Consider the following 27839-nt stretch of genomic DNA (forward strand, 5'->3'; position numbering starts at 1 on the left):
TTGGTGACCCCATGGACTGTAGCCCACCAGGTTCCTCTGTCCATGGGATTTCTTAAGCAAGAAAACTGGAGTGGATTGCCATTTCCTTCTCCAAGGGATCTTCCTGACCCAGGGATCAAACCTGCGTGTCCTGCATTGGCAGGCAGGTTCTTTACCGCTGAGCCACCAGGGAAGCATTTGGGACATACTTACACTCAAGACTTGTTACTCGTCCAGAGTTCAAATTGTACTGGGTGTCTTGTACTTTACCTGGTGTCCCTACCTCTGGATGAAATGGTGTGTATGTAACGCTTAGGGACCCAACTAAATGTTGCTTGCTCATCTCATTACTTTCTTCTCTCCTCTGCCACCCCGACCCTGAGAGGCTGAGCTGTTTGTTTCTTTGGAGTAGTCATAGAAATATAGAGGTGGTTTTTGTAGAGCTGACACAAAAAGTAATGAACAGCTAGTGGGAAAATGCCAGTAAAAATAGCTGTCACTTAGCGAGCACTAGCTGTGTGTCCCACGATGTTCCAAGCACTTTCTGTATGTTAACCCCCTTACTCTTCACAGAAACGCTATGAAGAAGACACTTATCTCCACTTTACAGATGAGAGCACAGAGGCAAAGAATAGATAAGTAACCTGCTCAAGGACACCCAGCTAGTAAGTGATGAGCTGGATGTGAACCCAAGCAATCTGGCCCTCATATTGTTGGTGTTAAACGGGACATTATACTGGATCTTGCCTACCGACTGCCACAGCTAAAGATGTAAAGTTCCTTTAAGGTCAAGGACATGGAAACCTACAGAGATGGTTTCCCAAAGCAGGTGATAACACAGCATGCTCCCAGAGCAGGGTGTGACTTCCCAGGTTCCCCTGAGATCCTTGGATGGAGAGAGGGTTCAGTCAGGCATGAGGAGCTCACGCTGGGGTTTATCATTTCCTCCCCCCACCACCCCTGAATGTCACGGAGGTACTGGCCATGTACCAGCCTGTCACCCCGGGGGCATGAGCTGGCCGCAGGTGATAGCTCATTCCTGAGGTCCTGCAAACCCTAATCAAGTCCTTTTCAATCTTACTAATTCACAGATAACTGTGCCACAGTAGGATGTCTTCTTGAAATTCTTCATGATTCTCTAGGATAGAATGCCTTTCCTTTGATAAAGTGAATGTTAGCTTCCCTGGAGGCTTAGCGGTAAAGAATCTTCCTACCAATACAGGAGACCCTGGTCTGATCCCTGGGTCAGGAAGATCCCCTGGAAGAGGAAATGACAACCCACTCCAAGTATTCTTGCCGGGGAAATTCCATGGACAGAGGAGCCAGGAGGGCTATAGTCCATGGAGTCATAAAAGAGTCGGATATAACTGAGCGACTAAAACAACAGCAACATTCAGCAACAAAATGAAGTTACTGGGGACCAGAAAAATACCTAAGGGCTCCCCACATGGCTCAAGTGGCAAAGAATCTGCCTGCAGTGTGGGAGACCTGGGTTCAGTCCCTGGGTCGGGAAGATCCCGGGAGAAGGAAATGGCAACCCCCTCCAGTATTCTTGCCTGCAGAATCCCATGGACAGAGGAGCCTGGAGGGCCACAGTCCATAGGGTCGCACAGAGTCGGCAGCAGCAGCAGAAAAATACCCAAGAGGAGAAGGAAGACAATCCACATGCCGCTGCCCCACCCCCGAGATGACACCTTCCTCCTTGCTCTTCCCTTTCTGGCCTTGGTCCTTGCTCAGGGTCTGGCCTTGCAGCCTGACTGTGCGTTCCCAGCAAAGACCAGGCTGCGGGCCAGAGCATGATGGAAACCTCGAATGTCCCAGCACCACCCCTGGATGCTTATGCCAAAGGGAATGGTGAATCGGAAAGAGCGTCTGGAAACCAGGAGGTGCTGTCCTGCCTTTGCTAGAGTCTTGACTGGCTCTTCACCCCCGTCCACCCCAGGAGCAGCAGTGTGGAAGTGCCTGTTGTTGAAAGGGGCTGCCTGGCCCCATCCCAGCTTATGGCTGGAGATCAGTTTCCAGCATACTTTGTAGGTAGCTCTAGAGGCTCTACTTGGCCTGAAGCCCAGAATCCAAGTCTTCCCGCCTCTTTTCCCACCACAGGCCTCCCCCAGGCTCAGCTTCTCAGTGTTGTGGTCTTTCCTCACTTTCTGAGGGTTAACTCCAGTTCATTCACAGAGAAATCTGAGACCAAGAGCTTTGCCTATTGCCTCTGCTCCCAGCTCCTTCCATGTATCTGCCGTCTCCCTGTTCCTCCTGTCCCCCAGGGACTACTCACTCAGTAGGTGCTTGTTGGCAGGTTCAGAGAGGCCCTGGTTCATTCATCAGGAGATCAGTGTCCCCAGCCTGGTAACTTAACTGCTGTATTTGTCAGGGTCCAGCAGGATTCAAATGGCACACTCAGCCCGAGTGGTTTGGAGAGAGCTTGGAACAGGACTACGACCAAAATGTGGGCAGAGCGAGGGGAGGGTCTGGATCCCACACCTGGAGACACAGAGGCCCCGTGGGTGGCTTCCTGGCAGGAGCTGCAACCTTCAGGGAAAGCACGCAGCCTGGGTGGCCCACAGGGAGGAGCTGCTGGGAGAGAGATCCCAGCCTGGCACCCCTCCCTTCCTTTCGGCTGGGGCAGAAAACAGGGTGGAGAGCCAAGGAGAATGGACCTGGAGGGGTGTGCTCCAGGTAGAATGATGCTCTCTGGATTTTCCCCATTTGCAAAGGGAGGGTTAGAAATACCTACCCTAGGACTGCCCTGGTGGTCCAGTGGTTAAGAATGCACCTTCCAATGCAGGGGACTTGGGTTTGATCCCTGATCGGGGAACTAAGATCCCACAAGATGCCCATCTAAGATGCCCACTAAGCTGGTGCCTGCAACTATTGAATCTGCATGCAACAAATAAGACCTAATGCAGCCAAATAAATAAATATTAAAAGAGAATGAAATACCTGCCCCATGCACGTCCTGGGGTTGTTGTAAAAATTAGTTAAGATAATGGACATGTAAGAATTAAAGATTTTAAAATTAAAAAAATAAAAAACTTAAAAAAAAAAAGATAATGGACAGTGATGATATGTGCTCATCGTATCATTTAATACCAGAGTAAGGGATAATTGTTGTTGTTGATACACACTCACTGGGTACCCCCCACAGAACCTGTCTTACACATTCTCACTTCTTCTGGGGAGTCTCATTTCCAAGGGACATACGGGTGAAGGAATGAGAAACTGCAGAATTGCAAGAGCCTGGATTTGAATCCCAGAGCCCCTGCTCAGTGTTCGTATGCACTGAGCAAGTCATCTAATGAGCTTCCCTGTGGCGAAATATACCTCACTGGGGTTCAGAGGAGAATGGATGCTGTCATTGCTAAGCCAGTGCTCGGAGGATCTACCAGCGTCCCTCATCCCTCAGCTGGGTCCACACTGAAGGGGGTTAAGTTTGTCTCCCCAAAATGTGTCAGTCTGAATCCCTCACATTCACCCTCACTCATTATGTGAAAAAAAAAAAAAAAAAGTGAAAATGTTAGTTGCTCAGTCGTACCTGACTCTTTTCGACCCCGTGGACACCAAGCTCTTCTGTCCATGGAATTCTCAGGGCAAGAATACTGGAGTGGGTTACCATTCCCTTCTCCATGGGATCTTCCCGACTCAGGGATCAAACCAAGGTCTCCCACAGTGCAGGTGGATTCTTTATGATCTCAGCTACCAGGGAAGCTCCCCCCGCACCCATTATAGACTGAGGTAAAACCACTATCCTAAATTTTGTGTGAATCATTCCCTCTTTGTCTTTAGAGTTTTATTACTCAGGCATGTGTCTCTGAATGATATAAATGTAGTTTTGCCCACAATTTATATAAATAGACTAATAGTAGAAGTATTTTTTTGTGACTTGCCTTTTTCCGCTTTAAAGTATGGTTTTGAGACTGGTCCTTGTTCTTAGCTATAGCTCTAGATTATTCATTGTTAAAGCTCCATAGAATTTCCATTATAGGAATAAACTACAGCTTATCTAGTGGTAATAATGGTACACCTTCGTTTCTGGACAAAATCCTAAGTTGAAGAATCATTTTACTCTACAACACAGCTCACACACCTTATATATACGTGCATATATCTATTTGAATTAGTTTCATAAAATCATCCTCTCTTAGTATGTGAGGTGCTCCTTTTCAGTCCGTTTCAAAAGTGACTGGCCAGGACTTCCCAGGTGAAGAATTTGCCTGCCAGTGCAGGGGACACAGATTCAGTCCCTGGCCAGGAAGATTCCACGTGCCATGGGCAGCCAAGCCTGCGAACCCCAGCTACTGAGCCCCTGCTCTATGACAGGAGAAGCCACCATAATGAGAAGCCCGTACTCCACAGTGAAGAGTAGCCCCGCGCATTGCAACTAGAGAAAGTCCACTTCTAGCAACAAAGACTCAACACAGCCAAAAATAAATAATTAAAAAAAAAAAATGACCTGCCAAACTGACTGTCTGATCCATGAATGGGTCAACCTGCAGTGGCTGGATGATCTCCCCCAAGTAGCCAGTTTGGTGGCCACTTGCCCAGCAGAGATGCCCAGGGCATGGCCCTGCTGCTTCCCTCAGGGCTATCTGCCTGCCCACTGCTTGCCACGAGACCACCGTGGTTCCTGTCCTTCCATCTGCCCAGGCTATAGGTTTCTTCCCACTCCTGTTGGGTGTGTTCTAGCTATGGCCTTGCCCTTGTAGTTGCTGCATCTCATGGACCATGGCGTGAGGGGCACCAGACCCCAGAAGCATGTTAGAATTGTGTGTGCAGTAGAAGTACTGATTTAGTCAGGTAGCAAGAGAAGGCGTGGTGTGTGGAATCAGACTGTCTGGATTCCAAGCTTAGCCATTCAGTAGCTGTGTGACCTTGGGCCAGACATGTGACCTGTGTCTCAGTTTCCTCATCTGTAAAATGGGGAGATTACAACTTAAGTACCTACTTCATAGGGTGGTGTGTAGCTCACATGAGTTAATTCATTGTGTAAGCGTGGGCTATTATTACTACAGAGCCCAGCTGGGCATCGGGGCCAAAATCTATCCATTTCTTTGTTAGCATCCCTGGGCACAAGAGCTATATTGGGAAGAGGTCAAAATACCCAGTTAAAAGGAACTTGGAGGTGGCTAGAAGGGCCACCTGGTTCTGCGCTCAGGATGCGTGTATTCAGATCTCAGCTCCTCTGTTAACTAGCCATGTAGCCATGGGGGGTGGGGATTGAATGCATTACTACGTGGACCAGGTATATGGTAAGTGGGTACTGTCTGCCCACCAGATAAAGCCTCCTGAGGGTGGAGGCTGAATCTGCTTTGCTTCCCAGTTGTGTCCCTACTACATGGCACATAGTAGGTGACATCAGGTTATCTGTCAATTGAATGAAGGGAAGCTGTGTTTACCTTCCTCGGAGAAAAGTTTATTCAGCTCCCTCATCTGTTTTTTGATTAAGTTGGGTTATGTGTCTTTTGATTGTAGAATTGTAAGATTTCTTTATATAATGTAGCTACAAGTCCCTTTATGGGATCTGCAGATTTCCTCCATTCCTTGGGTTGTCTTTTCACTTTTTTCTTTTTATGTTATGGGTATTTTATTTGTTTTATTTTTGGCTGCGCCACTTGGCATGCGGGAATCTAGTTCCTCTACTAGGGATTGAATCCGTGCACCAGCAAAGTCCTTCTTTTCACTTTCTTAATGGTGTCTTGTGAAGCACATGCGTGCTTAGTTGCTCAGTCACATTTGACTCTTTTCTACCCCATGGACCATAGCCCACCAGGCTCCTCTGTCCATGGGATTGTCCAGGCAAGAATACTGAAGTGGATTGCTATTTCCTCCTCCAGGGGATCTTTCCCACCCAGGGATCGAAGCTGCTTCCCCTGGTCTCTTTCAGCTCCTGCATTGCAGGTCGATTTTTTCCACTGAGCCTCCGGGGAAGTCCCCCTGAAAAGCACAGAAGTTTTCAGTTTTGGTGGCGTCCAGTTTATCTCTGTGTTCTTTGTTGTTTGTGCCTTTGGTGTCTTATCTCAGAATCCTCAGCCAAATACAAGGTCATGAGCTTTACCCCTGTTTTCTTCTAAGAGTTTTGCAGTTCTTCGATCCGTTTTGAGTTAATTTGTGTGTGTGATATAAAGTAAGAGCCCAGCTTCATTCTTTCGTGGGTGGATATCCAGTTGCCTCAGCACCATTTGTTGAAAAAAACTATTGCATGATCTCAGCACCCTTGTCAAAAATCAGCCAACCATACATGGATGTGTTTATTTCTGGCCTCGAGTCTACTTCATTGATCTGTATATCTAGAGAGCCACCTCCATCTCTGACAGTTTACCGACTCTGCCCATCTGCTCTCAATAGCCCCCCCACCCCAATCCCCCGCAGGAAGTGCTAACGGAACATCCCACAGCCCAGTGCGATCTCCCTAGCGGCCCCTGAAATTAATCACTTTCCGCATCTGTCAGGGTGACCACGGGGAGGGCCCAATGTGACCAGCCCTTAAGGGCACACGGGGGAGGGTTCCATGGAGATGTGCTTTCCCTCCCCGCACTGGCAAGCCTGCACATCTCGTCCCAGAGCAGGGTGCAAGGTCCCAGAGCAGGGCTGTTTGTGCTGAGGCCCATCTCCTGATTGGGTGGATGCCCTTGATGCGGGCCAGGTAGGAGGGAGCCTAGGGCGGGAAGTGGCCGTTGGGATGGAAGGGAGGGGAGCATTCCTGGCACTAGAGGCATCTTCTGCAGGACTGCCGCCTCAGGAGGGAGAGCCTGCATCCATGGGTAGGCACGGGGAGGCTAGAGAGGGCCCCTAGTATCACCAGGCTGTGGCTTCTATCCCCGTTTCCTTAGTGTGTATCTGTGTGTGTGTGTTTGTGTGTGTGTGTGTGTGTGTGTGTGTGTGTGTGTGTGTGTGGTGTGAGCCGGTGACTTGACCCCCGTCCTCTCTGAGGACTTGTTTCTTCTGGTTTCAAGACTTTTATGCTGTAAGAGGTCAGTGGCTCTTGGCCAGTATGTCCTTGGTGGAGTACTTTGTTATCTCACATTGACTCCAGCCAGTGAATAAGACTCCCCAGGGCAGCCAGAGACCCTTGTGGCATGGGATGGAGAGCTGGGAGGATGGCGCTCCGTGTGACCCTGGGGATGTTCTAGCTTGCACAGAGGTCCAGGTTTATGGAACCCAGGCAGAGAACACACTTGAGCAGAGAACTGTAAAGTTGTATTAATGCCGTTGGGTTTGGCAGGGCAGGGCTGCCTGTGGGCTGAGAGAAGTGGGCATGCCTAGCTGGTGGGGTGCCGGCTCAGAAGGGGGAGAGGGCGCCACATGTGGTAGAGAGGCCCAGGGTGCAGTGTGCCCCCTGCCCTTTAGGGTCTCCTGAGGCTTTGGAGATGAATCTTCCCCGAATAACAGCCACTGCAGTGCCACTGTATTTGTTAGGGAGCCGGGAGGAGAATCCACTTTTTCTTCCTTAGATCCCTAGAGGCAGCACTGGGGGAGAGCAGAGACTTCTGTAAAGTGCGCCCCTCTCTTCCCTCTTCAGTTGTTCTCCCCCCTTGCCCGCCCCCGAGTGGGAGCAGAGCGGTGTGAGCTGAGTTGGAGTTGCTCACTGCCTGAGAATTGCATCAGCCCCGCCTGGCAGGCTGGAGCGGGAGCCAGTTGCTATGGTGACCACTAGGCTTCAAACCAGTGAGAAGGATGGGTTAGTCGCAGGGTGTGGTTTTCTCGCCTTGGGATGATGACTTGGGATAGGCATACAGGGTCTGAATTCCCAGCCCTTCCAGGGGAAGATGCATCATCTGCTCAGGTGGGCTTGATAGACAGCTGCTCCAGAAACTGACATTGCCCAGGTTGGGTGTGTGTGACAGAGGACACCATTGACTCCCTTCTACCTCATACTGGGGGCCGCAGGTGATTTGACCAAGTCAGCCAGCTTCTGGGGGAAGGGAGGGGAGCAGAATGCAACCTTTCACCCAGAATGGAGGGCTCCTCTGAATCCCAGCCAATGAAAGCTGCTCAGGCTGCATCATGATGTTTTTTTTTCCTCCAAAACCACCTGGCAGAGCTCATCATCTTGCTAAAGGTAATGGCTGCTCGGCCAAGCCAGCACCATACTCTGAATACTTAGTTCAGATTTTGCCTGCAGTGGGAAAGGAGGTAAAAAGTCCACATTCTAGCCACACTGAGCACCTTCTGTGTGCTGGGAGCCACACTACACTGTCTCATCATTTCATTGTCTCCTTACCTCTGCACTGACTAGGCTGTAGGTGATGCTGTCCGTGTTCGACAAGGGAGCAAGCCCTGTGACCTGGAGAGTTTAAGTCACTGGCCCAAAGACCTCAGCCTAAATCTTCGCACTTTATGTCCAGTGTTCTTTTGGATTCTAGATGCCCTTAGGACCAGGGATTCTTAGGATGTCCAGTAAAGAGACACGCAGTACATCTTCTAGTGGAAAAATCTTGGCCATCTCTCTCCCTAGAGAAAAACAGTTTCTAGGTGGGGAATGGTTGACTGGAGCTATTTCTGAACGGGAAGAATGAGAGATGTGGGTGTTGCCTGTGGACGGAGGCAAACTCAGGAAGCAGTTGGTGAGGTCAGGGCAGGGCGTTGACAAAGTCCAGACTTGGTATGGAGACAGCCGGGGATTTCTGCCTGGGGCCCTCGAGGGGTGCGGACCAATTGCCAGATGAGTTCTCAGCAGAGACGGGTCTGGTGGACTGGTCTGGAGTAAGATGTAGAAGCAGAGGACAGCTGGACCCTCAGGGAGAGCCTGCCAGTCAGTGATGAGATCTGACCTGCTGAGCGCATGAGGCAGAGTACCAGCAGTTAATACCCAGAGCGGGGTGCCACTCTTTTAAGTGCACTTTAGATGTAGTTACTCATCTCATTTTCACAGAATCCCTGGGAGTTTGGGTGGTACTGTTCCATTTTGAAGATGAAATAGAGGCACAGAGAGGTTGAGCGACTTGCTTCAGGTCACACAGCGGGTTAAGAGGTAGCGGTGGGGATTCCAGCCCGAGCAGTCTGGCTCCAGAGCATGAGTTCTTGACCAAAATGTTCTACCATCTCTGCTTGTACCTTCTGGAAAGCTGATAGTGCGTTAGCGTGTGTGGCCCACCCTGAGGAGTGTGTGTGGGCATACATGTGTGCACACGCGTACACCAGTATGCTGGCAGTGGGAGGGAAGGCTCGTGGCTCTGCTTGGGAGCTTCTGTGTATGGCGGCCCCTGGGTATTTGTCGGGGGCCCGGGGGACCGGTTCCTGTGTGTGATGCCCTTCCTCCTTCCCTGCATCCCTGTGTGTCTCCCAGGAGGCCGGGCGCTCCGCCCTCTCCGGTGTAGAGCTGTGGAAGATACTAAACTGCAGACCTTGAGCCTGGATGGCTGGCCTAGTTGTATTAAAGGGCCCAAGGTTCCAGGAAGGAGCTCAGATCGCAGGCTGAGAGTGAAGAGCGGCCCCAGGAGGAGCAGGCAGGGAAAGTGGGAGCACAGTTGTTGTGGGGAGGGGCCATTCCCTTGTGTCTCTTTTGGTGCTTGGGTCACCTGTGTGCTGCCCACACAACGTGCAGCTGCTTTTAGACCAACGGAGCTACCTGTCTTCCCCAGGGGCAGGATTGTAGGGAGAAATAAGGTAATAATAAAAATAATGAAATCAACAATAACAACAACCCATCTTATTTACTCCCTGGCAGGAGAAGGAAATGGCAATCCACTCCAGTACTATTGCCTGGAAAATCCCATGGACACAGAAGCCTGGTAGGCCACAGTTCATGAGGTCGCAAAGAGTCGGACACGACTGAGCGAATTCGCTTTTCACTTTCAGGCAATGGTCTTAGCGCCTCTACTTAGACTAACTCATTTAACTCTCCAAAAGCTCTATGAAAATAGTTTTATTATTATTATCTTCATTTTATAAAGGAGGATGCTATGGCCCAGAGAGGTTAAGCAAGTTGCTCGACGTCACACAGCTAAAACTGGGATTTGCGTTTCCAGAGCCAAGCTCCAGGGGGCACTAGCAGTAAAGAACCCACCTGCCAATGCAGGAGATGTAAGAGACACAGATTCGATCCCTGGGTAGGGAAGATATCCTGGAGGAAGACATGGCAGCCAGCTCCAGTATTCTTGCCTGGAGAATTCCATGGACAGAGGAGCCTGGTGGGCTACAGTCCACAGGGTCAGAAGTCAGACACGACTGAAGCAACTTAGCACACACACGCAGCCAGGTTCCAGAGCAAGTGCTAGGAAAGCACAGGACACAACTGTGCCGTTTCATGGCTCCCAAGGCAAGCCTCCAGGTCTTGTAACCCTTTTCTGCCCCCAACTCAGAATCTTGTTTTTATTTTCCTGAGAGACTGGGCTGTGCACACTGCCTGCCCGCAGGTCCTGTGGGTGAGATGTGGCCTCTGACATCAGCCAGTTTTTGTGGGAGCTGTGCCCCCTCCCCCACCCTCCCCCCTGCTCAGATGCTCAGGCACAGAAGGGACATTTTCAGGAACTCTGCAGGGAGCAGCGGTAATTAACAGCCCCTGCTGCTCTGGCCTCACTCCACATCTGCCTGCACACAGGTAGCTCCTGGGGTAGGGTGGGTCCCGCCAGCCCTGGAGGCCCGCTGCCTTTCTCTCTCCTATCCTCTCTGACCTGTGGTCTACAGCCACCCTTGTTATGAGGGCCAAGTTGAAACATCTCTTTTTTCCTTGCCACCACTTGCCCTTCCTAATCTCCTGTCCCCGGCCAGCCCCTGGGCCATATCTGGTCCTGAGCTCGAATCTTGGAGGAGGCTGCCTTCCTGTGGGAGGTAAGGCATCTCTTGCTGCCAGGTGGGAGGAGGGAGCTGTGTGGATGTGAGGGGAGGACTTGGGGGTGGCAGAGGGGTGGGGGTAGAGCCAGTGACCTGGGGCAAGTGTCATATCTGGCTGTGACCCCTGGGGTTCTGCATGCTCCCTAAGACATTGCCACTGGCACTGGTAGGTTGAACCTGTAGTGGGCGCCTGGGTGCCGCCTGGTTGGAGAAGGAGTATTGAAATTGGAGCTGACAAATGCCTGGCAGCCCCTGCCTAGAGCAGAACCAGGCCTGTCTTGTGCCAGGAAGTTGGCAGCATAGCAGAAACAAGCTATGAAGATGGAACCTGGCTTTGTAACTCAGAAGGTGACTCAGAAGCCCTCTTTGGAAGCTGATGGGCTCCGGGCCTTGTTTAGTCCCCTTTGCTGTGCTGTGCTCTGCTTAGTTGCTCTGTCGTGTCCGACTCCTTGCGACCCCATGGACTGCAGCCCGCCAGGCTCCTCTGTCCATGGGAGTCTCCAGGCAAGAACACTGGAGTGGGTAGCCATGCCCTCCTCCAGGGCATCTTCCCAACCCAGGGATCGAACCCAGGTCTCCTCCATTGCAGGCAGATTCTTTACTGTCTTATCTACCAGGGAAGCCCAAGAATACTGGAGTGGGTAGCCTATCCCTTTGCCATGGGATCTTCCTGACCCAGGAATCGAACTGGGGTCTCCAGCATTGCAGGTGGATTCTTTACCAGCTGAGCTACCAGGGAAGCCCTCTGCTAATTCCCATGAAAGTTTCTCTGCTGTTGCTCATTCCCTATGTGCTCTTTTTTTCTTTCTTTTTTTAAAAACAATGTTTTTTTTTTAATTTGACTGCACTGAGTCTTAGCTGTGGCATGTGAGATCTAGTTCCCTGACTAGAGATCAGACCTGTACCCCTGCCTTGGGAGTGCAGAATCTTAGCCACTGGTCCACCAGAGAAGTCCCCCTATGTGCTTTTTTTTTGAAGTTATATTTTATTCTAGTTTTAAAGTTGCAGTAAAACACATATAAAATTTACCATCGTAATCATTTTCAGGTATGCAGTTTGGTGGCATTAAGGACATGGTTGCACAACCGTCACCACCCTCCATGACCAGAACTCTTTTCATCTTGCAGAACTGAAAGGCTGCACCCATTGAACACTAACCCCCTCTTCTTTCCCCTCCCCTAGCCCCCGGCAACCATCATTCTGCTTCCTGTCTTTGGATTTGACTACTCTAAGAACATCGTATAAGTGGAATCCTACCTTCTTTTTGTGACTGCTTATTTCACTCAGTGTTATGTCCTTAAGGTTCATCCATATCATAGCACATGCTGGAATTTCCTTCGTTTTCAAGGCTGAGTAATATTCCATAGTGTATATATGCCACGATTGGTTTATCCATTCATCCATCCGTGGACGCTTGAGTTGCTTCCGCCTTTTGACGGTTGTGCAGTGAACATGGGTGTTCCCTGTCTACTTGGGGCTTGCTCAGACATCAGCAATAGGCCATCCTTGGGGTTCGGTCAGGGATGGGCCCTCTGACTCTGCCCCGGGAGAGTGGGTGGCTCACCAAGCTTGGCGCCCTGGTGTCTGCTTCAACCAAAACGAAGACGTCAGCACTCCTGGCCTCAGCCTGCTGCTTGAGGATGTTCTGGACTTCCTTCCCCTCTGCTTTTGGAAGAGGGTGCTGTGTCCCTGGTTCTCTCTTGGAGCAGGAGAAGAGCAGCAGGGGCGCACCGTGGGCCCGGCACGGGTGGGCTTAGGAGGAAGGGACTGTCAGGTGCTGGGTTGGGGACATGGAACCTTTCTGAGACTGACCTCCCATGGAGGAGCTAGGGGGCAGGCTGGTAATACCAGGGAACCAGTGTGGTTCTGAAATCCCCGTGACTGAGCACAAGCAAGGTCTGCTGCTTGCTCACACTGGTCCACGGCAAGTACGGCAGGGTCTGCTCCACAGGGTTACTCAGGGACCCAGCATGATGGAGGCTGTAGCATCTGGAACCCATGGCCTCCAAGGTCACTGCCGCAGGGAAGAAGGAGAAGGAGAATTGTGTACAAGGGCTGATCAGAGCAGGGGGAGGCGCAGGTGTCAGGGCCTGAAGGAGGTGGGCGTGTCTGTGTATGTGTGTGTGTGCATGTGTGTGTATGCATGTGGGCAAAGAGCAGAAATGAGCTGGCTGGGGGAACCCCATTGCCCTTCCCCAGCTTAGCCCTCACCTGGCTTTGCACCACCCAGAGGAAAGATGACTTTGGTATTTCAGGAAGCAGCCATTGATTTGGGGAGTTACCCTCATCTCCCCTTGGTGGGTGACAAAAGGAAGCTGGAGCAGGCGAAACCCCTGGCCCTTTGAAGGGAAGAGAGAAGGACGTGAGTTTTGAGGTAGCTTATGACCCTGGACGATCGTAGAGATTTTTTTAGGGTGTAGGGAGACTCTGGAGCACCAGCAGCTTGGACTGAATGCCAGCAAGCCGGGCAGCGACGCACAGAGGTGCAGGGTGTTTCTGAGGATGTCCAGGTGAGGGTGTGCCAGTGTGTGCAGGTTGGGAATGTCTTGGCTGATTCTGCAGAGAGGCGGGAGCCTGGAGTCGCCAGGCTCTGGGATTGAAGGGATGATGTCAAAGGCGGGGGCAGAGATTCTGATCCTGGCTGCCACCAACGTGTGAAGGCCTCTTTAAAAGTCTCACCAACCTCTCTGGACCTTGTATTAGATATTTGTCCTCTGAACTGGCCCTGCCTTCTTCTCAGCACTAGATTGAGAGTCATTTAATTTTTCATAAATACCCCCAAGGACTCATGCAACCATATATGGGAGAGGGGCCCTGAGGAGGCCAGCCCAGGCTGGTGATAAGTGGACTTGGATTCGAAGGTCATTGTCATAATGGTCTTTTGATTCTTCCTCCAGCTGCTCCCCCTGGCTGCTCTCCCTTCTCCCCCTTGGGGGCCCAGTCGCATTTCCTACCAGCGAGCCGGGAGAGAGGAGGAGGAGGAGCAAAGCCTTAATAAATCAGATCAGTCCAGGATCATTACTTGTTACCAATTCATGACAGTTCAGAGGGGAAGCAGGAGGCAAGGGAAAGCTGTTAACTCTATCAAAGGTTAGAATCCCTAGAGGATTTATCTGTGACCTCCTGGCCTCAGACCCTAAGTAATTGAATTGGCTATTATGGGAAGAGATTAGAGGATTTTTAAGGGACTGTATCAGCCAGTCACAGTTATCCAGGATCCACTGTGTGCGAATGCTGTCCTGGGTGCCGTGAATAAAATGAAGTGAATAGGAGATGGCCGTCCTTGTCTTCCAGACTTCTGCCACCTAGTGGGTAAGCCGGAGTAGGTGCTGTGCTGTGCTAGTCTTTCAGTTGTGTCCAACTCTGCGACCTCATGGACTGTAGCCCGCCCCGGGATTCTCCGAAGAATGCTGGAGTGGATTGCCATGCCCTCCTCTAGGGGATCTTCCCCACCTAGGGATCGGACCCTGGTCTCCCGCATTGCAGGCAGATTCTTTACCATCTCAGCAGGCGTATACCAAAGACCAAATGAATATGAACTTGACTTTCTTAGTAGAAGAATTTTTTTCTTCTTTTTTTGGGTCTGATTGGCTAATGTATTGTTTGTGAATATTCTCCTTGTTTGCTATCCCTCCTTGATCTTCACGGCAGCCCTGTGGATTGGGCAGGGCAGCAGTGTCATCCTATTTTATAGTGAGGAAGGAGAGGCTGTGTGGGGCTGGGACCAGAACCCAGATCTGACTTCTGGCCCCAGTGTCCACTCATTATATCCCATTGACTGGCTGATGGTAGCACAGCTGGGGATACTGAGTCCTGCTTGGGGTCTATTCCTGTCACTGTGTCTGGTACATAATTTAGGAGCTGTTTGTTGACCGGCTGTTGCCCATTTACACATGAAGTAGGTTTTTCTCCACTGTGGTGAGGTCATCCAGTTGTTCTGCACCATTACTCCTATATGTTTTGGTGACATATACCTGCATTTCCTACAGAATAATTAGGAAGTTTAGGCCCCTCTACCTGAGTGGGGAATTAGGTCAAGTACAAAAAGCAATAGACTTGGTCCAAACAGCAGGCTTGATGGTGTGGTTCAGTTGTTTCTTAGCCAGGTGGCTGTGGATGAGACCCAGAACCTCTTTGAGCCTCAGTCTTCCCCTGTGTAAAATGGGCGAGTAATATCTACTCTGACAACATCCCTGGGTTTTGAGAATGAAATGAGATCCTGGCTGTGGGCTTGATACGTACAGTTAAACATGATGCAGATAATAGCGTTTCTCATCTGTCTCTCTGAGCCTGGACACTGTGAAGCCGCTCTCCTTTTTCTGCCCAGGGCTGGCATTGGCAGGTTCCCCATCCCTCGCCTGCCTCTTCGACCCTTGCTACGGTTGCCCCCAAACCTAGGACTCCTTTGTTTCAGGCCTTGGAGTCCTGGCTTCTCCAGGCGGCCACGGTCTCTGCCTCCTTCCCCGGGGGAGCCGGGAGGTGGAGGAGAGGCTAGCGTCACCATGGCAACCAGAGAGGCCTAGCCGCACCCCGGCAGGGGGTCTGAGCCTGTTCTCAGCAGCGGGGGCGGAGCCAGAACCGAGCGCTCGGGCTAAGCGGCCCGCGCCTCCGGGAACCAGCTGTCGGGGCGCTTCTGCTCTGTCTTCCTGTTGCTCCTTCCCGCGGCTAGTGCCCTGGCACCAGGCCTGCCTGGAGGCCTGGGGGTGAGGAGGAGGCCATCCTGCGGTCCAGGCAGCTGCTGCAGGCCGAGGCTGAGCCCCACCCCCAGTGTGAATGGGTCAGGGCCTGACCCCTGTGCCTGCCCAGAGTAAAGCCCGGTCTGTGCACCTCCTTCGCCTCTTCACCAGCAATCCTTCCAGTCCGTCAGGGCTTAAGTCAAACCGTGCCTCTTACAAGTCACCTTTCCCGTGCTTGTCAGACAGCCTGGCTGATGGCTTCCTGGGACTGTTTTCGAGTTGAGTTTCATTTGACTTTAGGGGCTGTGACCTCGGGGTCCTCGTCTGAAACTGGTGATTCCCAACCTTACAATACGTTAGAATCACCTGGGGAGATTTTAACAGCCTTGCTGCCTTGGCCACCCCTCACCAATTTAATATGGATCTCTGGGTTGGGAGCCAGACACCAGACTTCCCAGGGAATTCCAAAGTGTAGAAAAGGTTGGAACTGGTGTCTTGAAGTTCAAATTTTATTTATTTTTTATATATTTTTAAAATTTTGGCTGCACTGGGCAGCTTGCAGAATCTTAATTTCCTGACCACAGATCGAACCTGCACCACGGTAGTGAAAGCACCGAGTCCTAACCACTGGACTACCAGGGAATTCCCAAGTTCAAATTTCAAGTACTCCCGTGGCCTGTGACCACGCCTTGCTTGATGCTAAGCCTACTGAATGCAGGCTGACCAATGAACAGTTGGGTCTACCGATGACGCAAAGCCTGCTGGAGCCTAGCCCAGCTGTATGTTTTCAATCCTCCGATTTGCTTTGTTTGTTTATTTTTCAAGGACTAGGAGATCCCGAAGGGCCCTTATTGCTCAGCAAGGAGACTGGGGTAGTGAGGATAACAGTTACTTTTTAATTTAGCACCTGTCATGAACCAGGTGCTTTACCTTGCATTTATTTGTCCATGTTGTTGTTGTTTAGTTGCTAAGTGGTGTCTGACTCTTTTTCACCCCCATGGCCCACCAGGCTCCTGTGTCCATGGGATTTCCCAGGCAAGAATACTGGAGAGGGTTACCCTTTACTTCTCCAGGGGATCTTCCTGACCCAGGGATCAAACCCACGTCTCCTGCATTGCATGCAGATCCTCACCATTGAGCCACCAGGGAAGCCCCTTATTTTTTCATGCTACGTGCTGGGTTGCTTTAGTTGTGTCCAGCTCTTTGCACCCGTATGGACTGTAGCCCACCAGGCTCCTAGCTCCATGGGATTCTCCAGGCAAGAACACTGGAGTGGGTCGCCATGCCCTCCTCCAGGGGATCTTCCTGAATCAGGGACAGAACCCGTGTCTCTTGTTTCTCCTGCATTGGCAGGCAAGTTCTTTGCCACTAGTGCCACCGAGGAAGCTCTGTTTTTTTCATGGGGACCCCGCAAAAACCTCATGAGGTATAGGCATTGCCTGGTAGCCCTATTTCACAGATGAAGAAACTGAGGCTCTGGAAAGTCAAGTAGCTTGCCCAAGGTCACATGGCTTTTAAATGACAATACTGGGTTTGGAACCTGAGTCTGACTCAAAGCCCATGCCCTTGACCACTGTCCTGCCCTGGCTCCCGGCTCCCTCTTCCATCAATTGTGGAGCAGGAGGTGCTGAGAATGAGGCGACTTGACCTGTGGGAAAGATGCTGGTCTCAGAAGGCCTCACCTTGGTGCCTTGCCACCTCGGAGGGGACTCCCAATGGGATATCTGGGGTCATGGGCTCCTGAAGGTGTCCAGCCCGCTCTCCTGTGCCTTCAGCCGACCTCTACTGAGGGTTGTTCTGCCCAGATGCTGTCCAAGTTCTGTCACCCCCTTACGTTTAACGCCCCACAGCCAGCCTGAGACACGGCACTGTTATTCTTGCTTCAAAGAAACTGAAGCTCAGAGGGAGGCCCGAGCCGACTAGAGGATGGTCCGCAGAGCAGTTTCCCAGGTTCTATGGCTGCTCAGCTCCAGACTCCGGGTCTGCCTTGACTGTCTTGGCGTCCACCAGATTGTGGGGGGAGGGGAGGGCAAGGTTCATAGCCCTGTGTACCCCTCAGCTGTGTGAAGGAGATGAGCGCCGCCGTGGGGGTCGGCAGCCTCAGAACCGACCCCGCTTGTCGGGGGTGTCCTGGCTTGCTGGGAAGGTGGGGGAGTTTGAGGATGTGGGGGGAGATGATCCCCTGGATGGGGGGCATGGCAACCCACTCCTCCGTCCAGGAGAACCCCATGGACAGAGGAGCCTGGCAGACTGCAGTCCATAGTGTCACAAGCCTGCCCGTGACTGGAGTGACTGAGTACGCACACGCGGGCAGCTCTGCGTACCTCCTGGGGGAGGGGCTAACATCGGGAAACCACCTGCGCATGTTTCACGGCAGCGTCGGCACTGGCCTGAATCCACTGCCCGGCATCCAGGGGCGGTCTGAGAAGGGGGCAGAACCATTTGCTGGGACCTAGTGACAGGAAAGGGTTTCCCTGGTGGCTCAGCGGCAAAGAATCTGCCTGCAGTGCCGGAGATGCGGGCCTGATCCCTGGGTCGAGAAGAGCCCCTGGAGGAGGAAATGACAAGCCACTCCAGTATTCTTGCCTGGAGAATCCTACGGACAGAGGAGCCTGACGGGCTACAGGCTTTGGGAGTCAGACACGACTTAGCAACTCAACAACAGCGATAGGAATGGCAGATTGGAAGGACTCTAGTGATGCAGGAGGAGGGATTCCAGGACCTCGGCTTCAGCTTCACCAGCCTGTTCATCAGTGCCCCGAGCAGAAGGACGTGGTCCTGCCCCGTCTTTGAAGCTCTGTCCCCTCAGGGAACGGCCTCTTCCTTCCCCTCCTCTCTCAGTGCTTCAAGGCGCCCCCAGACCTTTCGCCAGCTGGCCCTCTCCCTCAGGCTTTGACACAGGTTGCCTCTTCCCACTGTGGGCCCTGAGAGCAACCTACCCAGGTGGTGGTTTCCCCCTTCCTGTTTGTACAGGTCATACCTATTATAATGGTTGAAGACAGGTCCTGGAGTCACACTTGTAGTATTCAGACTGGTTCGTCATTTAACAGCCTTTAAAACTGGGCAACTGAATTACCCCCCTATGCTTTCACTTCCTTGATTATAAATGAGAAGCATAATGGTAATGCTTAATTTGGTTTTTAATATTTTTTAATTAAAAATTTTTTTAAATTTATTCAGTTATGCTGGGTCTTAGTTGCAGCATGCAGACTCTTTGTTGTGGCATGCGGGGAACCTGGGCCCCTCCATCAGGAGCTCGGCATCTTAACCACTGGACCACCAGGGAAGTCCCTTAAAAATCTTTCTTAAGTGCACCAATGTTAAGCATGGTGGTGGTGGTTTAGTTGCTAAGTCGTGTCTGACTCTTGTGACCCCATGGACTGTAGCCTGCCAGACTCCTCTGTCCCTGGGATTATCCCGGCAAGAATACTGGAGTGGGTTGCATGCCCTACTTCAGGGGATCTTCCCGACCCAGGGATCGAACCTATGTCTCCTGCATTGCAGGTGGATTCTTTACTGCTGAGCCACCAGGGAAGCCTGATGTTAAGCATAGCGTTTAATATGACCTCTTACATACCTCTACTCATGTACCCACCCAGATCAAGTTGTAGAATGCCTCCCTCGGCCCACCCCCAGGTAGCCTCTCCTGTGAACTTTCATCACCATCGCTTTGTTTTCCTGCTGCTGAACTTCATAGGAATAGACTCATGCGGTGTGTGCTCCTTTGTGTCTGGATTCTTCTGCTCAGCATATTGTTTGTAAGATTTGTCTATCACAGAGTTGCTCTGAAGGTGAAAAGAGGTGCGTGCACAGCCCAGGGCTTGACAAGGCACGGATGGCAATGAGCATGCTAGAACCACCCTGCGAGGTCGGGAAGGGGGGTGGAGTCTGTGCCCCTGGCTCTGTTACCGCCTGACACAGCGAGTGGCATACGGAGACTTATTTTTGGCCGCGCCAGGCATGAGTTCGGCACACGGGATCTTCGATCTTTGTTGCTGCAGCACTCGAGATCTTTAGTTGCGGCATTCGAACTCTTAATTGCAGCATATGGGATCTAGTTCCCTGACCAGGGATCGAACCTGGGCCCGCTGCTTTGGGAGCACAGAGTCTTAGCCACTGGCCCACCAGGAAAGTCTCTACATACAGAGACTTTTGATGCTCTCTGAAGACGTTTGATGCTGCTTTAGTGGGAAGCGTGGTCAGGCCTGAGCTTCCCTCTGCTGTCTCCAAAGGTTTCCTTACCCCCACTCCCATTGTCAGTTCTAAGGCAGAAAATGAGTTTATCAGCCTTTGTCCCTCCCCTGCTGGTAGGGAAGGACTATTCCACACCTGGAACTCATCTTTATCCTGCACCCACAGATTCTTAGAGTGTCCAAGAGGAGATGGGAAAGATCCCTCAAGCTGTCCTCAGCATCTCTTTTGGGGGTCGGGATACCAGGATAGATTCTCGGCAATGTCCATCGGTCACTGGACATTCCCAGGGGAAGGTTGTAAATAGCTTTACACCTGTGTGCCTCCAGCCATCTGGGTGCCCCTTCCTCCCCCTTGTGACTACTAGAGCTGGAGGTGGTAGAAGTGAGGGCTGTCATTTGGGTTTGAACCTACAGCCTCTGGCCACCTCTTCACATTACCCAAAAGGAGCGTGTCTGAGATGGTCTGACACTGGTTGGTTCATGTTATCCTGGCATCTGGCAGAGACTCCATCACAGGCCTGAAATAGGTAACTCTGTGATCACATGTGGTCCCAGTCTGGGTGATTCTTGGGCAATCTGGAGGTCACAGGATGCTGCCTTCATTGTAACTCGACAGAGGAACATACGCATCAGGAGGAACTGTCTAAAGTTAGCGATGCTCGGCAATAATGGGGCTGGTGAGGTCCCACTGTGGATAATGGTCCAAATCAACTGTCCCCAGTGGATCCTGCCTAACGCTTAGCTCACAAGGCCCTCGGTGTGCTGGTCTGTGCCCACTTCTCCAGTGCTATCTGCCCCTTACTCTCTCTGCTAAGTTTTCCAGCCAGGCCAGGCTATTTATAGTCCCCCTAAGGGGCCCTGCAGGTTCACACTTTGTGCCTTTGCCAAGCCTCTTCTCGTTGCGTAGAACTCTGCTCCTGTCCCCCGTCTGCCTGGCAAGCACCCACACATCTTTCGAGATTCAGTTAATTATATTAATAATAGCAGCTAAGCTTTGTTGGGTGCTTACTATGTGCTAAGTGCTTTGCCTGCGTTATCCAGCTTAATCCTCAAGGTAGCCCTGTGCGCTCCATCTCTATGCCATCCTCTTTCACAGCCATTGGTTTAACCAATATCCATTTGTAAGCGGCTGCCTCTGAGCACAGAGCAGTTAGGAAGTGATGGAGCCCGGATTGGAGCTGCAGCTGTGTGTACCCAGGGTTCTTGTTCTTAGCCACAGTGATAAACTACCTTCCTTGGAGTATCACCCAAGCCCATCCAGCCACTCCCTCATCCATCCTGTTTCTTCCTCCCACCTCTCTGCCTTGCCTGTGAGGTGCTTCTGTCATAGCATCTAGGGGGTTTTTGTGCTTATTGGACTGTCTTCCTCTACTGGGCTGTAAGGATTTCACTTAAGACTGTTCGTTTTAACTGGCAGGAAATCCAATATATAGGGGCTTATAGTTCCTGTTTAGCAAGAAATGAGGTAGGCTGTTTCTAGTGTGGCTCATAGCTCAGTGAAAGTGAAAGTAGCTCAGTAGCATCAGGAAAATGTCTATGTTCTTTCTTGATTATTTCCTCACAGCAGCAGTGTGGCCACTGTAGCTCCAGCCATCACATCTGAGTTGAAGGTGAAAAGTCCCTCTTTAACTGTTAGAGCAAAGGCTTTGCCAGAGGCCTTCACTAGCATCTCATTGACCGGAACTATGTCAAATGACCACTCTTGGTTGTAAGAGAGGCAGAGAAAGTGGATATTTTGCCTGGGACTGGGCTCATTGTCACTTCATATAAAACCAGCATAAGGGAAGGAGAGAAGCTAGATACCGAGTAGAAGACAAGCAGTGTCTGCTTGTAGCCTAGAGAACAGAGACTATGAATTATTAATAATTTCTCCCAAATCCTCAGACTCTGAATGCTTTATAATTGTTTTGTGTTGTTGCCTTTCAGGCAACATACAGATATAAGCATATAAACTTCTTTTTTTTTTTTTTTCCAAATACTTTGGCCATCTGATATGAAGAGCCAACTCATTGGAAGAGACCCCGATGCTGGGAAAGATCGAGGGCAGGAGGAGAAGAGGGCGACAGAGGAGGAGATGGTTGGGTGACATCATCGACTCAAAGGACATGAGTTTGAGCAAACTCCGGGAGATGGTGAAGGACAGGGAAGCCTGGTGTGCTGCAGTCCATGGGGTCGCAGAGAGTCAGACATGGCTGAGCAAGTGAACAACAACATACTGTGCATACTATTGTTAATTTCTTTTTTTACTTAATAAGATAATGTAAATCATCCATATAATTTTTAATGACTACATAGTAGTTCATCTTGATGAAATACCATAATTTACTCAATAATTCCATATAATTAATCATTCAGCTTGTTTTTAATGTCACAGTCATAAACAGCCCTGTGATTAATAATCTTATAACTTTATTTATGCACATTTACAATTAATTTCTTAGTACACAGTCTTAGATTATGCTGGGTTAAAATCTGTACCAGCACTTTCCGGGGCGGTCCAGTGGGTAGGAATCCATCTTCCAGTGCAGGCGACTTGGGTTCATCCCTGGTTGGAGAACTAAGATCCCACATGCCCTGGGACAACTAAGCCCTCACACCTCAATCCTGTACAACTGGAGAATCTCATGCACTGCAATGAAGACCCAGTGCAGGAAAAAAAAAAAACAAACTATACCAACTATTAAAGCTTTTGATACCAAACTGACTCCAGAAAAGTTGTGCCAGTTGTACATATCCTCCAAGAAATTCTAAGAATGCCTGTCCTCGTACAAGTTTGGGTATTTTCCTTGCTGATTTGATAGGAAAATTGCAAAGTATAGAAGTTTGCATTTTCTTTGAGGTTACAATTGAGGTTACATTTAACATTATATATATATATATATACACACACATATTACACACTGGGCACTTATAGTTGTTTTAATTTTCTGTTCCGTTTAATTTTCTGTTCTGTTTAATTTTCTGTTCATTTCTGTAACTCATTTAGCAAGTTGAGTTTTTCTCATTGGATTGCAAAAGCACTTTCTATGTGAAGGAGACAAGGAGTTTCATAGGAGAAGGGTTCATGCTGAGCTGTGTTTGAAGGCTAAATAGGACTTCGCCGGGTGGACAAGGGGTGAAGAGGGGGTTCTAGGTGTAGGAGCAGCATGGGCAAAGGTTCAGAGGTAGGAAACAACGAGCATGTTAGGGCGCTGTTAATTTCATAGGGCTGCCAGTAGAAAAAATTAGCACAAACTTGGTGACTTAAAAACAACAGAAATTTAGTTGCTCAGAGTCTGGAGGCCAGAGTCCGAAATCAAGGTGTTGGCTGGGCCATGCTCCCTGCCAAGGCACCAAGCTGGGGAGAATCCTTGCTTGCCTCTTCCAACTCATGGTTCCAGGCATCCCCTGACTTCTGGCTGCATAACCCCGATCTCCGCTTCTGTTTTCACATGACCTTCTTCTGTGTGTCTGTGTCTTCTCCCTGCTGTTACCTATAAGGACACATCATCTGATTCAGGTCCATCTTAGTCTAGAGGGCTTCCCTAGTGGCTCAGCGGTAAAGAATCCATCTGCAATGCAGGAGACACGGGTTCGACCCCCAGGTCAGGAAGATTCCCTGGAGGAGGGCATGGTAACCCAACTCCAGTATTCTTGCCTGGAGAATCCCATGGACAGAGGAGCCTGGCGGGCTACATTCCATAGGGTCGCAAAGAGTCAGAGATGACTAAAGCAACTTACCACGCCTGCACGCAGTTAGTCTAAGATCATCTCTTCTAGAGATCCTTAACTTGATTACATCTACAAAAAACTTTTTCCTAAATAAGGTCACATTTATGAGTGCCAAGGTTAGGATTTGGATAAGGGGCTTGCAGGGACATACCTAGAAAATGTCTGATATTACAGAACTGCAGAATATGACTGTAAAGAAAGAGTCAGATGGTGACCAAGAAAGGCCTTTTGCTGAGGAGTTTGGCTTGTGCCCTTGAAGTGAATGGGGAACTGTCGAAGTTTGAATCATCAGATCTGTAGTCTGGCACTCACGGGGAAAGAGTGTTGGTATTGTCCTTGTATGAGTTGATGGGGATGGGAAAAAGGATGGGGAGTGGGGATATCTCAGGGTGTAGGATATGAACAGGAAGAGGGAGGAATCTGGAATGACTCCTTGGTTTCCAACTGGAGTAATCTAGCACATTAAGTTCAGGAAAAGGTTGGGTTTGAATTTCCTGGGGGTGGAGATGTGCAGGAAACAATCAAAGAGATGGGTCTGTAGCCCAGACCTCTCCCTAGAATATAAATAAAATTTGGGAGAGGGGAGTAAAAGAAGTGTAAAAGAAGCCTGGAGAACACCAATTTCTCCCCCTCATTTTCTTGTGAAAAATTTCAAGCCTACCTAAACGTTTAAAGTAGCTTACAGTGAACCCCCCTGGACCCACCATCTGGAGTCTAAATTATCTTTTTTCTCCACTTGCTTTATCACACATCTGTCCATCCCTCTTGAACATCATCAATGCATCTTGTTTTGTATGTATTTCAGGGTAAGTTGCAAACATTAGGTATGTTTCACTTCGACACATTAACATGCAAATCAATCAACTAGAGTTCAATATTTAGTGAAATGCACAGATCTTAAGTGTACTGTTTGATGAAGTCGATGAAAGCATCACTGTGTACCCACATATCCCTGTCGAGATACATTTCCATCTCCTTAGAAAATTCCCTGTGCTCCTTCCAGCCAAATCCTGTCCCCACCTGACCCCTACAAGCAACTGCTGTTTTCTTTTTTTTTTTTTTTAAGCATAAATTAGTTTTGTCTGTTCTAGAACTTCATGTAAGTGGAGCCATACAAGATGTGTTCCTTTGTATCTGGCTTCTTTCACTTAGCATAATGCCTGTAAAGAGTCATTTCTTTGTGTCTCTGTAGCTTGTCCCTTTTATTGCTGAGCAGTATTCTATTATAAAGATGTGTGGCTGAGTCACTAAGTCATGTCTGACTCTTTGGGACCCCATGGACTGTTGCCTGCCAGGCTCCTCTGTCCATGGGATTTCCCAGTCAAGAATGTTGAAGTGGGTTGCCACCTCCTCCTCCAGAGGATCTTCCCGACCCAGGGATCAAACCCACATCTCCTGCATTGGCAGGCAGATTCTTTACTACTGAGCCATCAGAGGAGCCTGTAAAGAAGCGTAGGAATAACAGTGTGGGGGAATTCCCTGGTGGTCCAGTGTTTAGGACTCAGCACTTCCACTGCAGAGGGTGTGGACTCAATCTTTGGTTGGGCAACAAAGATCCCACAAGCCAAAGGTGTGGCCAAAAAAAAAAAAAAAGGTATTTTTTAAGGGGTGGACAGAGAAAGAGGATTCTACCAAGGATACTAGAAGGAATAGTGAAGGCAGTAGGAAAAGCACCCAGATAGAATGTCAAGGAAAACCATCTGGATCAGTTATAACTAGGTTTGACTACATATAACATAAAAACTAAGTAACAGTGACTTAAATAACAGGCATTTTTCTTCTCTCATGTAGAAGAAGTCCAGAGATAGACAGCCCTGGGGTGGTACGTTGGCTCCCCGTGCCATCACTGGCCCAGGCTCCTAGCTTTGTGCTCAGCTGTATTCAGCACTGGCTTCTAATCTCAGGGTCACCTCGTGGTTCAGTATGGCTGCTGAAGCTCCAGCCATCCTATCTGCTTTCCAAACTGGTAACAGGAGGAGGAAGCATGGAGACGGGGGAGATACATTCTAGCTGAAACAATCTCAGAAACTTTCCTCAAAGTTCCACACATATCCACTTAATACTCATTGGCCAGAACTTCATCACATACCCTGTACCACTAGGAAGAGCAGCCACTGAGCACACTGCCACTCCAAAGATAATGAGATTTCTGATACTAGGAGGGGAAATGGATATTGGCTGTCAACAGCCTCTTCTACCTTCTCTCTCTATAGTATTTATTTATTTTGTACCAGATCTTAGTGATGGCACGCGGGGTCTTTGATCTTCATTGCAGCTTGCAGGATCTTTAGCTGTGGCATGAGAACTCTTAGTTGTAGCATGTGGGATCTAGTTCCCTGACCAGGGATGGAACTTGGGCCCCCTGCATTGGGAGTGCAGAGTCTTAGCCATTGGACCACCAGAGAAACCCCCTTCTCCCTCTTTTGACACCTGGTGGCCTAGCCATGTCCACTCAGCCTTCCTGTCTGGGGACCTACGCAGACTGAAGGCTGTGCTTGGCAGACTTACATCCTCCAAGTTCCTAGGGCTCCTTCCTTCTCGAAGGGGTGGTGTCTCTATCTTTTCTGTAGGTCTGTCTTTTCTGGTAGGAGTTTCCAGGGTCTCTGGCTGGCTTCCTGGGCTGTTGGGGTCTCCTGGAGTATGAAATGAAAGGGGCAGTATCCAGGAGAATTTGGAGAGAGTTCTGTGGGCATCCTCTTCCACCCCTGGGCATCCCCGCTGCTGTGGCTGCCACTCTTCCCTCGCCTATTTGGTCAGCCTCCAAGCAGGGCTTCTTCTCTAATCCTTGTACTGATGGAAAGAGATTCCTCTAGAAAGTAATGAGATTCAGAAGGGGAAAGATGGCATTTGGAGACAGACAGACTTGGGTTGAGATCCTTTCTGTGCAAAGCTCTCTGAGACTCAGAGACTGTCTGTGAACTGGCTGTAGTGAGAGCAGCTTCACCGACGTGGCTGGGCTGAGCCGTGGTCCACAGCCCCCACTCTGATACGGATGAATTGGGCACACATCGGGGAAGCTGGCAGCAAACTTCCCACCCGGCCATGACCCAGGCAGTTCCAGACTGTGCCGTAGAGTCCAACCTCACCACCCTCCCTGTGGCCCCTCTGCCCTTGCCCTGGGGAAATGTCCTGAGAGTGAAGGCGCTGGTCCTGTGACCCCTGGGAATTGGTCAGTGTAGAGGAGAATCAGTGCAGCCTGCTGGAGTCGGAACTGTTGGCCAGAGCAGGGTTCACCATAGCTCACACCCCTGACCTTGACTCCAGGCACTAATAGGGCAGCCTGGAGCCTCCTGGAGGACAGACGGAGAGTTAATGTGGCGTTTCATTCCCTTGTGCTTCTCCAGAGTAAGTGGGTCTCACCAAACAACCAGGCCCCTTCACAGTGCCAGCCTCGGGCAGGCTGAATGCTGTGGCTTTTCTTCCTCCCTCTCGGCCCCTGGAAACAGCAGAATTCCTGTGTGCCCCCATCAGTGGGTCCCATTTCCCGAGTGCAGGGCACACATCCCAGCGGCTGGGTTGCTAGGCCCGGTGGTTCTTCACGTGGGTGCCTGTCCTGGGAAAAAAAATAAATAATAGCTCACGGTCCTGACAGCTTAATGGGCCCTCGGCACAGGAGAGGAAGTCAGCAGGAACAGGTGCAGTGAGGCCGTGGGGGGCGGGGGGGCAGCCTCAGCTGCCAAAGGGCCAGATTGGATTGAGTGTGGCCGTGGCCGGGCGCCCTGGTGACCTGTTGACACCATTCTCAGGCTGCTGGCTGCCCCGGGCGGCGGCATGTTGTGACAGCGGAGGAGCCAGGGCCCCCACCGAGAACTTGGCTCAAGCCTTGGACCCAAGCGGCACAGTGCATTCCTCTGCCCATTCACTCTCTGCACACGTGCCCAAGGCCCCGCCGCGAGTCGGCCGCGGGTGCTGGGCCCTCAGCGAGGGCTGACACCCAGTCCTCACCCCAGGGGTTCAGGGACAGATGGGCTGGATCACCAGGGGTGCTAGAAGGCCACACGCTGTAGGAGTTCCAAGCTGGGACGCCAGGGAGGGCACCCTGGAGGAAGTGATGTCCGAGCGGGTGATGGGACAGACCCCGCCAGGGTGCTGGTGGAGGAGAGACCCCCCCACCCACCGATGGAGTTGGATGGAGGCCTTTCTCAGGTGCTGTCCTGTCCCGGCTGCCCCGCGGACCCGGCCTGCTGTCCCGGGAGGGGGTGTCTGTGCGTGGGCTCTGGCCTCCGAGTCGTGCTGGCAGCGCCAGCAGGGTTAACGGCAGCTTGACTTCCCTACGGCCTTCTCTGCCCTCCTTCTCCGAAGGAAGCCTCCGTGGAAATTACAGAAATAAGTGCCGGCTTTCGAGGACTCTGCTGTTCCACCAGGTCCCTGCCAGGCCCGGGCCGCCTTCTCGCCCACGTTCTGCCAGCCCTGGGCTCCGACCTGCGCGGGAGCCTTGTTCCTAGGGGCGAGGGCTCCCTCGGGGGCCCTTCCTCAGCCCCCACCCCTCGAACCCTGCCCTGCTCCC

At 50.8% G+C, this 27839-nt stretch overlaps 1 protein-coding gene across 4 annotated transcripts in view; it reads left to right on the forward strand.

Moving 5' to 3' along the window:
* Positions 1-27839, forward strand: part of ABR (ABR activator of RhoGEF and GTPase) — a 187969-nt gene that overhangs the window by 59365 nt on the left and 100765 nt on the right. The window lies entirely within an intron of this gene.

Source organism: Ovis aries, chromosome 11 (assembly GCF_016772045.2).
Source record: "Ovis aries strain OAR_USU_Benz2616 breed Rambouillet chromosome 11, ARS-UI_Ramb_v3.0, whole genome shotgun sequence".
Classification (NCBI taxonomy): Eukaryota; Metazoa; Chordata; class Mammalia; order Artiodactyla; family Bovidae; genus Ovis; species Ovis aries.